Source organism: Coptis chinensis, chromosome 5 (genome assembly GCF_015680905.1).
Source record: "Coptis chinensis isolate HL-2020 chromosome 5, ASM1568090v1, whole genome shotgun sequence".
Taxonomy (NCBI): Eukaryota; Viridiplantae; Streptophyta; class Magnoliopsida; order Ranunculales; family Ranunculaceae; genus Coptis; species Coptis chinensis.
In genome coordinates, this window is record NC_141460.1 from 590,153 (window position 1) to 601,913 (window position 11,761).

General features: G+C 41.3%; 1 long non-coding RNA gene and 1 pseudogene across 1 annotated transcript; one reads left to right on the forward strand and one right to left on the reverse strand.

The window, feature by feature from the left end:
• Positions 1–4,514: 4,514 nt before the first annotated feature.
• LOC147496174 (benzyl alcohol O-benzoyltransferase pseudogene) lies at positions 4,515–4,892 on the forward strand (annotated as a pseudogene).
• Positions 4,893–10,038: 5,146 nt separating this feature from the next.
• On the reverse strand, positions 10,039–10,694 carry LOC147496175 (uncharacterized). Its single transcript, XR_015194510.1, has 2 exons — positions 10,555–10,694; positions 10,039–10,242 (listed from the first exon to the last, which is right to left on the reverse strand). It is a non-coding gene; the product is annotated as an uncharacterized LOC147496175 (long non-coding RNA).
• Between the last annotated feature and the right edge of the window lie 1,067 nt (positions 10,695–11,761).

The window sequence follows — 11,761 nt, forward strand, 5'->3', positions numbered from 1 at the left end:
GGCGACACCTAAAACTAAAGACAATGTAATGACAAGGACTTCATTCAAGCTACAGGTTACTTGAAGGTCGGTTATCACCGCGGTACATCCGACATGCATAGTTATAGCAAAGATCACCGTTTATACATTCAATCAAGCAAACGACACACACACCACAACAGTGGAAACAAGCAACAAGCATAGCATATAAGCAAAAACGACTGTCGGACGGGCCCCAACCACGATTCGTTCCTTAGCCGAGTTGCCGAGCCTACTCAGAAATCCAACCCGGCTAACCAATACTCATCATCATATGGCTACCCCAAACCGATGGCGGGATACCGGATCGTTCAAAGTGGTAGCACATAAAAAAACAAGAAAAAGCGGACTGCCTGGGTTACCCTGGAAACCCGGCTTTATTGTATCCGCGACTTACAAGCATACAAAGGTTAGCAAAACGAAGTTACAACTTCGCCATCTCTAGGCGCAACAACTAGCTCTCAAGCCACAAGTGACTCGTCAATTTCAGCATCCCTCTCTTCAACCACAATGGACACTCCATCCAAATCCAAACTCATAAGCACATCAGACGCAACAACTTCAGCTTGCGGTACCACGACCTCTGGCACGACCACTAAAGAAGCGAGAACAATACCGACATCTCCCTCGCACTTTTGTTCGGTCGCGGTATGAGACATCCCACTTACATGCTCCTCTTTTAAAGCTTTATAGTCCGCTTCCAGCTCAACAAAGTCAGCATCCAGGTCGTCATAGGCCTTCGTAGCGTCTTGAGCAACCTTCTTGCGGTGTAAGGCATACTCGTTCAACCTACCAATTTTCACAGTCGCTACAATGATGTTCTCTTCAAAGACCTCGTAGTTTTTTAGCCTTAGATCTTACGCTCGGTATCCTTCAAAGATCTTTGCGGACTTCGAGCTTAGTGTGCTTTCTTCAGTCCTCAAGCTCCTCACGTTCCATCTTAGCGGCGTCTTGAACGTTTTTCAGCTCGTCGGCGGCTTCACCACGGTTTCTCTATCGCCTCCGTAACCGAAAGCAATCTCCTTCAACTTCAAACCCACTCACAAGCTGCAATTGCACACATATGTTAGTAACCAGTCACGCGATGCGCATATAAGTTTAACAGATACATCAAAACGGGACAAATCCCACGGACATTATTCGACGACTTCCATCCGCTTCGGTTGTTGTCGGCCAGCCCCTTTGTCATCCGGCTTTACGGTTGCCATCCAGAGCTATCTGTTCTAGCGGACAAGCCGATACCTTACTCGACTGAAGCTCTGGTCGGTTAAGCCTCCGCGATTCGTTGAACCCGTTGTCATCTAAATACACAAACCGCGGACTCTAAGTCATCCGCGAACCATAGCTAACTTTCCACTAGCTTTGCGAGGACCCTTCGCTTCGCCGCCCGGACTAGGTTTCAGATTGTAGGAGACGGACTAGACCCCCCAAAGCTGGCCAAGTCAAGACCTACTCGGTCGCACCCGACTCGGCGAAAGCAACCGTAGCACCACCGCCACTACCGAAAGCCCGCTACCTGGAGCTTTCACCAAGAGCATCTTTGCGCAATTTTGGCAACTTCGGGCAAAGATCTTGCTCGAGGCGTCGGTTCTTCTCTTTCGACCTGCTCCTTACACGAGGATTGAAGATCACCGTCTCCTCTTACTGGGGAGCATCAATCGACCCCCTTCGGTCGGGAACTCGACCCACCAGCCCCTGAAGCACCACCTCCAAAGGGTCGTCTCAGGCCACCACGACCCCGGTTCCTATCTTCCCGTGTTACCAAGTCACTCGCGCGCATCTCCATCACCCCTCTCCTAGTCTGACCTCGAGCTCGGTCCTTCTGAGCCTTTCTTTTTTCCCAGATCGCAGTCCCACCCTTTTCCACAAAGAAATGAGCAAGTTCGGGCAACTTCGCTTGTTTTTGTGCTCGAGTCAGCCGCGCGAACCTCTCTATCTCCCCACGATCAGTTTGTGTTTTCACAGAAAAATCTACAAACAATGCAAAGACATGAATCAGTTAGAATCACAGGAAATCACCGAGTAAAGCGACAAAAGCAAGACACTCCCACCCACCGGAAATGTTACAAATCCTAGTTTGCAACCTACATCCGCTAGCACAAGTGGTTGCCAAACTAGCAAAGAACCTCTTTGTCCAAGCCTCATTGCTTACATAATCAATCAATCATAACGAGCGGCGTCGTCATGGTTTGTAAACTAAAGTTGAAATTACCAGATCGCCTCACAACAAAGTGCTCAATTATGTCGGATACCCCTATGCGGTATTCGCCACTCACATTCAACAGGTCGAACACCCTAAACAGTCGCCAGGTGTTACCAACAAACTGACAGGGAGACTTCCAACAATGAGCCAAGAAGTCACAAACCAACTTCGAGAACGGTATTTGCATATACGCTCACAGATGATTACCCCACCATTCGGAGGGTTGTACTCCTCACTACGTACATTTTCACTCAACCGTGGTTAGTATATCTCCAGATCGGGAACGTTGATCCCATAAGCTGCCCTCAGTTTGGGGAACGAGCTCGCAGCACAATGATCCACCGTCTTAGGGGGCAACCCACTTAACGACGAACCCTCCCCTCGACCTGACGTGCTTGCCACAGCACCTTCCGACCCAGATCGTGTATTACCCTCGTCTACCCTAACTTCCTCATCCCGCCCAACCTGAATGCCAAGACTCACCGATTCTTCCTTATCATCCTCATACTCACCACAACTTAATGAGACCTCCCGAACCTCTTCAGATCGAGTATCGTCAGAATCAGACATTGTGTCGTCTCCTTCTTATCAACTACCCAAGCTTAAACCCTACAGCCTAACACCGACCTACCTACTCAACAAATCGCACTTGAATAAGAGGAAAGCAAATTGAAAATGAAAAGGCAGCAGAAACACTCACCTGAGAAACCCTAGCTTGCGTTTTTGCTGGAGAAGGAAACAGGAGATACTTTTTCGAGTTTCCCAAATTTGATTTTGTGCAACCGCCCGTTCAGTTACCAAGAAGTTATGATTACAGCCTATGCCCTAGCCCGCACACGTGTTCCAAGGACCTGTCTTTTCAAAGTTCCGGATAACGCGGCGACACATTTCTTTACTAACTGCTACAATTCTGTCACGTGCCAATCACGTGCCAACTTCCCTTTCCCGCCAAATCATCATACCACACGATTCAAACTTTACGGCATCTCAGTCAGATCGTTCACCATAGCTCGCTCATGCTCCACACGTACTTCCGTTTTTCTCTCAGCAAATCGCTTCCATGGACAAAAACAATCTACTGAGAGGGGGCTGTGTAGGGGAGTAATATCCTCATTAAGGAATATTGCACACGCGCGAAGCATAAGCGAACTCAGGACATCGACCTCCAAGACCGATCTGTGAGCAGCTCCCTTCATGTAGGTAGTACGCTTAAGCTCATTCGAGAATATCTCGAGACGAATAAACGACTGGAGACAGAACGCCTTAGATAAAAACACCACCTCTAATCCAGATGTAATCATCACCAAAATCTTACCTGTATTTCCCATCACCGGAAAATATGGACTACTACACCAACTCCCAATCATCACACAATTCCTACCAAAACCAACCTAACACACATTCATAATCTCCACCCTACATATGTACAAGAGAGTACACGTGTCTCAAGGATAAACACTCCTTTATGCCTATAAATACCACCTACATGAACTACGTGAGACCTGATTCTTCTCTCCCCTCAGAATCAAGAGAGGATACGTAGGCAGCTCGCTCATTAGCGAACTCGATCTCTCCAAAACCCAAACCCATCCTCCTCTTTTCTGTTGTATGTAAAGGAAAACCAAAACACACCTTTACAATAGGGATTCTGGTGCAGCACGATGGATGAATAGTTTCCTTCTGCAAACTTTTTATGACAGGTTGAATCTAACTTTTTATGTTGGGATATTGCAGAGATTGTCATTTTAATCTCTTTTGCAGTGTCGTTTTAGAACTTCTTGATTTTAGGAGGTTCGTAGAGAAACAATTGCATAAGCCGTCTATATTAGTGTGGTCAACTCATTTCCTTCGGATTGTACAACGAATACCAAAATCTTAATGGGCACCAAAACAAAGCCTAATATTCTTTTAGCGAGAATGAATTTTCAGTCTCTTGGATTGTGTTCAATTGATCATGATCGTTCTCATGCTTGTGGTATTTGTGCTGTTCAAACGACCCTATTTTTTGGATTTTATATAGGCGGAAATTATTAGGCAAGAGTAGACAGGATTTCACTTGGGGGCAAAAAGTATAGTAGAAAGGAAAGAGAAAATGATAAATTGTTATTAAACTTGTATGCTGAAATCTTTCACATACTAAAAGAACAGGGAGTACTCGGTGCCTCCTTTTGAACACCATGCCTGATCTGAGGAAGAAAATTTGGGAGACAAGAATCAAACCAACACAGTATATACCACCACTCTATCGAAATCTAGCTTAGCTATTATCTATTTTCCTTTAAAACTGGTTGTAATGTCTTCATCCTCGTCTTCCTCTTTAGTCTTCAAAATAGAAAGGGGCAAACCTGAACTGATTGCACCTGCTAAGCCAACACCACGTGATTTTAAAGAACTTTTTGATATCAACGATCAAAAGAGCCTTCGGATTCATGTTCCCTTCATACACTTTTATCGAAACAATGCTGCTGCGGGAATGCATGAAGAAAGAGATCCTGTGAAGATTATTAAAGAGGCCATCGCAGAAACACTTGTTTATTACTACTCCTTTGCGAGTAGGCTCAGGGAAGGAGTAGGATTCAACAACCATAATACTAAGCTTATGGTTGAATGTACAGGTGAAGGTGTTATGTGTGTTGTTGGTAGCAATTTCTGCAACAAGAACAAACTGTGAATAAAAAGAAGGCTAGCTAAGGCACGGATCAAACGTTTTATTTAAGGTTGTTTCGCGTATGTTTCTCTTTATGCAGACAAAGTGCGTCAACCTCCAGGATACAACAGTCAGTTATACTCTCATTTGTTTACTGTAGATAAACCAAAGAAGAAAATGAAGAACCACGATACTGATCTTATGATTGCCCAAACCGTAGTGTAGAAAATAGTTCGCTCATACTATAGGCGGCTGGTATAGGAGTTTTTGTAGATACTTGAAACGTGGAGCACTAATAGATTCGTTTTTATAGGGAACTGCTTCAGTTTCCCTATAGAGATTGGATTCTACGACTGTTTCCCAATCCATATCCAATTCTGTTTCCAATCATATCAGGAAACATGTTTTACCAAAAAGAAGATAAGGGATCAAAGAGCCCAAACCCAAATTCACCTCTTGTTTTATTCAAAATAACACAACAATCCCCCACTTATTTTTGATAAAAACAAAATATAAAATATATTTAAGGGCAATCAATATCAGTATCAACATGTTATGTATAGATGAAGGTGTCCAAGACTTAAACCTTTACGTAGTGAAAATTACTCAAAGTATAAGAGTCATAAGTGACTAAGTCTTAAACTTAGGGATTGAGTATACAATAAGTTATAATCACGCACAACATATCCAGTGTTCTCCTTTAATGTTCTGCACATTAAAGGCCTTGTGCTCTCTTCCTGGATTCGTGAATGATCTAGAGAATCAATCCCCATTCTCATAGAAAGCGGCCTCTACTTTCACATTCACTAGGTGAGTCTATCAAGAGTGTTCCTGTAGCTATGCACTCCGCCCATAAAGACCATAGAAATTCATTAAGAGTTTTTTCTAGAAAACCTCAACCTTTATTTATCGCTGCAGGATTTCATACATTTTACTATCCAACTACGAGGCAGATAAGTAACAATGCATGTCTCACAACCAACATTCTATGACTTGTTCTTCCCTTTGAACCTAGTTCTTGGGATCTCTAGTCCCTAGGTTGGGTTGACTTGTTCTTCCCTTTGAACCTAGTTCTTGGGATCTCTAGTCCCTAGGTTGGGTTACCATTATAGATGTTCATATTTCAATTGGCTTCAGTCCCATGCTAGTAGAGCAATCCACATTATATCTCTGGCTAGAGCTTTGGTATATGAACCTGTAAGGTTATCTTCAGATCTCACAAAATCAAAATGATATGGACTCTCCCAGTTATAGCTGTAATACTATCAACAAAGTATCATTGTAACTAATACCGTCTATATTAGACTAGTATACGAGTAAGAAGGTCTTGTATTCAACTAGTTTCTTCACTCGTACTAGCCAAAGCAATAATTAATCTCAGACTCCATAGCATACTATGCTATTATGGTATGTTTCTTGGACTTCCAAGATACAACACCTCCACCAATGCTAAACACATAGCCACTGGTGATCTCGGAGTCTTCTGAAAGGATGTTCCAATCGAATCTATTGCTGCTAGTGTACCGCAAATAACACCCTCTGATAGGCAATGTCGAGGTCTTATACAATCTGTAGCATATCTCAAACTACCAATGATACTTGCATATTCCTTCTGATTCAAATGTTCACCATTATTCGCAAATAATTTAATACAGGGATCAAAAAGAATACTCACAGTCACGCAATCGAAGTAGTTATACTTCTTCAACATTTTTTCAATGTAGTGTGACTGATCCAGCCATATGCCATCAAACAATCTTGTAATTTTGATTCACAATATTACATCAACCTCACCTAAGTCCTTCATATCAAAGTTAGAAGACAACAGGTTCTTGATTTCTTTCACAACATGTAAATTGGAACCAAAGATTAGTAGATCATCAACATATAAGCATATAATAACACATATCCCATCAAAGTATTTATAATAAATGCACTTGTCACTTTCATTTATCTTGAACCCACTGGTAATGATAAAGTTATCAAATTTCTCATGCCACTGTTTAGGTGTCTGTTTCAACCCATAAAGTGACTTAAGTAATTTGCATACTTTTTGACCCTTACCTGGTTCCACGTAACCTGTTGGCTGATCCATGTAAATCTCCTATTCTAAATCCCCGTTTAGAAAAGTTGTCTTAACATCCATCTGATGAATAACAAGATTATAAACAGCAGCAACAGAAAATAAAACTCTAATGGATGTTATCTTCATAACAAGTGAATATGTGTCGAAGAAATCAAAGTTCTCTCTCTGTCGAAAACCCTTGATAACAAGCCTTGTTTTAAACTTATCCACTGAACCATCGGTTTTAAACTTCCTTCTTAAAACCCATTTGTTTCCTATATTCTTGCAACCAATAGGCAAATCAACAAACTCCCAAGTTTTGTTATCTACGAGAGAATCAAGCTCACTCTGTATGGCTTCTCTCCAAAACTCAGAGTCAGAAGATGCGAGAGCCTCTTCAATGGAGGAAGGGTCTCCTTCCAAAGCAAAAGTGACAAAATTGGGTCTCAGTTCCTTAGCAACCCTTGCTCTCTTACCTCTTCTTGGTTCAGATTCTGTAACAGTGTCTCTGTCATGTAATCTAAGTATATAAGTGTCAGAAACATCATAAGTAGGTGCCTTGGAGGAAGACTCACCCCCACTATTTCTAGATAGGTATGAAAACATGTCTTTAAGAAATTTAGCATCAGATGATTCAAAACAAGACATTAGTCTTCATATTTAGAAACCTGTAGGCCTTACTGTTCATAGCATAGCCGAGAAAGACACACTCATAAGCTTTGCTCTCAAGCTTTGAGATCTTGGGATCATGCTTCCTTATAAAAGTCAGACATCTCCATGTTCTGAAGTAACTCAAATTAGACTTCATGTTCTTCTATTGCTGATAAGGTGTAACCTTTGTCTTAGAATTAGCAATTCTATTCAGCACATAGCATACGGTCAAAACAACTTCTCCCCATAAATTTGAAGGTGCTCCAGAACTAAGTAACATAGCAACAGTTAATTCCTTGAGAGTTTTGTTCTTACGTTCAACTACTCCATTCATTTCAAGTGAATAAGGAGCTGTTGTCTCATGGATTATACCATGTGATTGCAAGAAAAGGTCAAAATCAGCATAATCATATTCAGTACCTAGTACCTCTATCACTTCGAATTACTTTAATGTTCCTGTCATGCTGATTTTGTACCTCAAGTATATAAACTTTAAAAACATCAAACGCATCACTTTTATTCTTCAACAAATAAACATATGCAAACTTCGAGCAATCATCAATAAAAGTAATAAAATATCTTTTACCACCTCTAGTCAGAACTCCTTCAAGCTCACAGATATCAGTATGTACCAAGTCTAGCAGACTTGTACTTCTCTCAACTGATTTGTGAGGCTTCTTTGTGATTTTCGTCTTAGTGCAAGATTCACAGTGTGCAAAAACATCATCCAAGTTAGAAATTAAACCAAGTATGCTCATATTCTTAACATACTTCCTATTAATATGACATAATCTACCATGCCAAACATTCACATAACAAGAAATCATGTAAATAGATGTATAAGATTATTAAGATCAACAACATCCAATTCGGTCCATACAACTAACAATCTCCACCTTGGACCGAAACTGGTTTAACCGAACCATCGGCTTTGTCTCACCAGTCAGGCATGACTAAGGCCAAGCCTAAGAACCATCCATGGTACCCTCACAGATGTCTCACCCAAGACTGATACTGTCCCCAACCTAAGCCATCACTTGGCCCAATTAATCCTCAGTTGGACCTCATATAAGGCGTGGGGTCCTATATCAATAGAAGTGTAGCTCCATTACTACTAGATGTGGGATCAACAAACTTTAATATCTCCTTATATGCATCTCTTACAAACAAAGACACCAATCTTGGTGATCATATATGTACAAAAGAGAAATTAATCTCAAACAATTATATCTAGTCAATGAAAAAACTTTCAATGCATGTTAACTAACACTCAGTGCCACAACATATTGACTAGATAAATAACTAGAACATATAGACTTAGTTTTTAAATTTTCTTAAATTAAAAACCCTAGCATGTAATTCTATGTTTTAATTCATCTCACAATATAAAACAAAGAATTGCATAGATTTGGTAAGGAATACGATACCTATCCGATTGAAAAATCGGATTTTCACGTTTCGCTATTTGACGAGAAAGTGAGCCATAAAGAACTGTAAAACTGAATCAGTTCTGGACGAATTAGACTTCAAGCCATACACCATTGGAAACATCTCTGAGTTAGCTTTATAACGCAAAAAGCGGGTTGTGAATCCAATCATCGAGCAAAACGTTATAGCCATTTTCGTCAGAACTGTCCTACCATTCCGAATTTCGAACTATTCTTTTTTTTTCCGATAATCTCCAAATCTCGAACTCAGATGTTGCTCACAGGTGAAACCTCTCTCTGAAGAGCTTCATCAAGCTCTTGCTTGTCATCAGGAGTAATGTCCTTGGCATACAGCTGAGCCAAACAATTCCGTATCCTTCCATGTTTCTCAATCTTCTCGTCAAGCTTCTCTAATAAATCTAGCTTTTGTAGACCTGATTCTGGATTCCAGCGTACTTTCCTTGGGTCATGCGCACGCCTTGAACCTTGAACTAGTTCTCTATCAGAATACCGCTCAATCTTGGTGTCCTTGAATTTTGTTTGGGATGCCTCTTCAACATCTTGACTCTGTTGTCACACTGCTCTCGTCAGTGAAAACTCCTTTTTTTAAGTTTAATCCGTCTCCTATAACCAATCTGAACCTCCTCAGCTAAGTTGGCCAAGTTAATTAAGCACGTGAGAGAATGATTTAGAAACCACAATCTAATCCCCAGGATCCAAACTCGCTAACTTGCTCCCAAGCTCCTCCAGCTTTTGAGGTTCAAGATTTCCCTCATACTCAGCGGATAGCTCGTAGCACTCTTGAACAGTTTCTTTGCTATCATCGCCATGCAAATCCTGAAGACTGTCGAGAAAGCGATCTAAAAGCAAAGCATCATAAAAAATTTATGCAGTATAGTAAGTATAGTAACGACAACAATTGTTGTTACCATGCCAATATCCAGAATTAGCATTAATCCAATTGAAGCACAATTTTTATCAATACCTTCTCTTAATCGCCTTAACCCATAAACGAAAACCGATAAACAAACCTTAACCTTTCATCGTTAGACAACCTTAAAATTGTTGGTAGCAATTTCTACAACAAAAACAAACTGTGAATAAAAATAAGACTAGTTGAGGCACAGATGAAACACTTTTCCTAAGGTTATTTCGCGTATATTCCTCTTTATGCAGACAAAGCCGCGTCAACCTCCAGGATACAACAGCCAGTTATACTCTCATTTGTTTACTGCAAATAAACCAAAGAAAAAAATATTGATCTTATAATTGCCCAAAACGTAGTGTACAAAATAATTCGCTCATATTATAGGTGGCTGGTATAGGAGTTTTTGTAGAGACTTGAAACGTTGAGCACTAATAGATCCGTTTTTATAGGTAACTGCTTCAGGTTCCCTGTAGGGATTGGATTCTACAAGTACACTAAGTTTCTATTTCCCAATCCATATCAAATTATGTTTCTAATCCTATCAGGAAACAGGTTTTACCAAAAACTAAAAAGAAGATAAGAGATCAAAGAGTCCAAGCCCAAATTCAAATTCACCTCTTATTTTATTCAAAATAACACAACATTTGTTGAGGCCAATGCTCATGTGAGGTTGGACCAATTTGGTGATGTTTTACAACCACCTTTCCCAGGGAGGTGGATCTCCTTTGTGATGTCCCAGGCTCCGATGGTGTGCTTCACTGCCCTTTGTTGTTGACACAGGTAAAATTAATTAATCGAACATCCTGTTTAAGGGTGTTTACTTGTGCCTTTGATCATCAGTAGAACCTCTCAAATTCAAGTAACCATCTAACGACTTGGCACGCGCATTGTAGGTGACTAGATTGTTATGTGGAGGATTTATCTTTGCCTTTCGTACGAATCACACTATGTGTGACGCCATTGGTCTGCTACATTTTGCGACTGCTGTAAGCGAGGTGGCACGTGGGGCACGTGTTCCATCAGTACGACGGCTTCGACCCATACTGAATTGCGAACTACTCCTTAATGTGCGAGACCAATCACCAGCGCCCTGTGCACGTCATCATGAATTGAACGACTGTCATGAAGACATGCACGTTGATGACATGGCACATCGGTCCTTCTTTTGTGTACAAGCCCTAGTGCGCATAAGAAACCGCATGCTCCCTCACCTCCGCAAGTGTTCCAAGTTCGATATACTCGCTGCATGATACCACATTCAGCCTTAACTGCGGAAACATTCTGTGTGTCTGATACGACACGTTTGTCAATGGGGTTCAAAGCTGTGAATTTTGGATGGGGCAGAGCATTATATGCTGGGCCAACAGGCACCGGCTCCCTGTCCAGCTTACTTTGACCATCCGAGAACAGCAAAGGCGAGGATGGGATAGTTGTAACAGTTAAACTTCCAGCACCACTAATGGAAAGGCTTGCTGTGGAGTTGGAGAATATGACAAGGGAGCCAAATAGTATGAACTCATCCTCCATCCGGTCCCCTGTAGTAGAAAGTCCCTATCATCAAAATTTCAAACAATTTTACTGTGTATGATGACTAATGGTCCCGTTGCTCTTTTCGGTCATTTAGGATTTGTGGTGGCACGAATTTTCCACTTATCAAAGTATCCGTGTGTTCTGATTTATACCAAGAGCTCTAGGAAATCGAGGTTGGGCTCCAACTATATCAGCAGCACAATTTCACCAAAGTATCTGTGTGTGTTCTGATTCTCTAAGATCAATAGATATCCTAAAAGGTCAGGAGAATTCCCCATGGCATTGCAGCAAC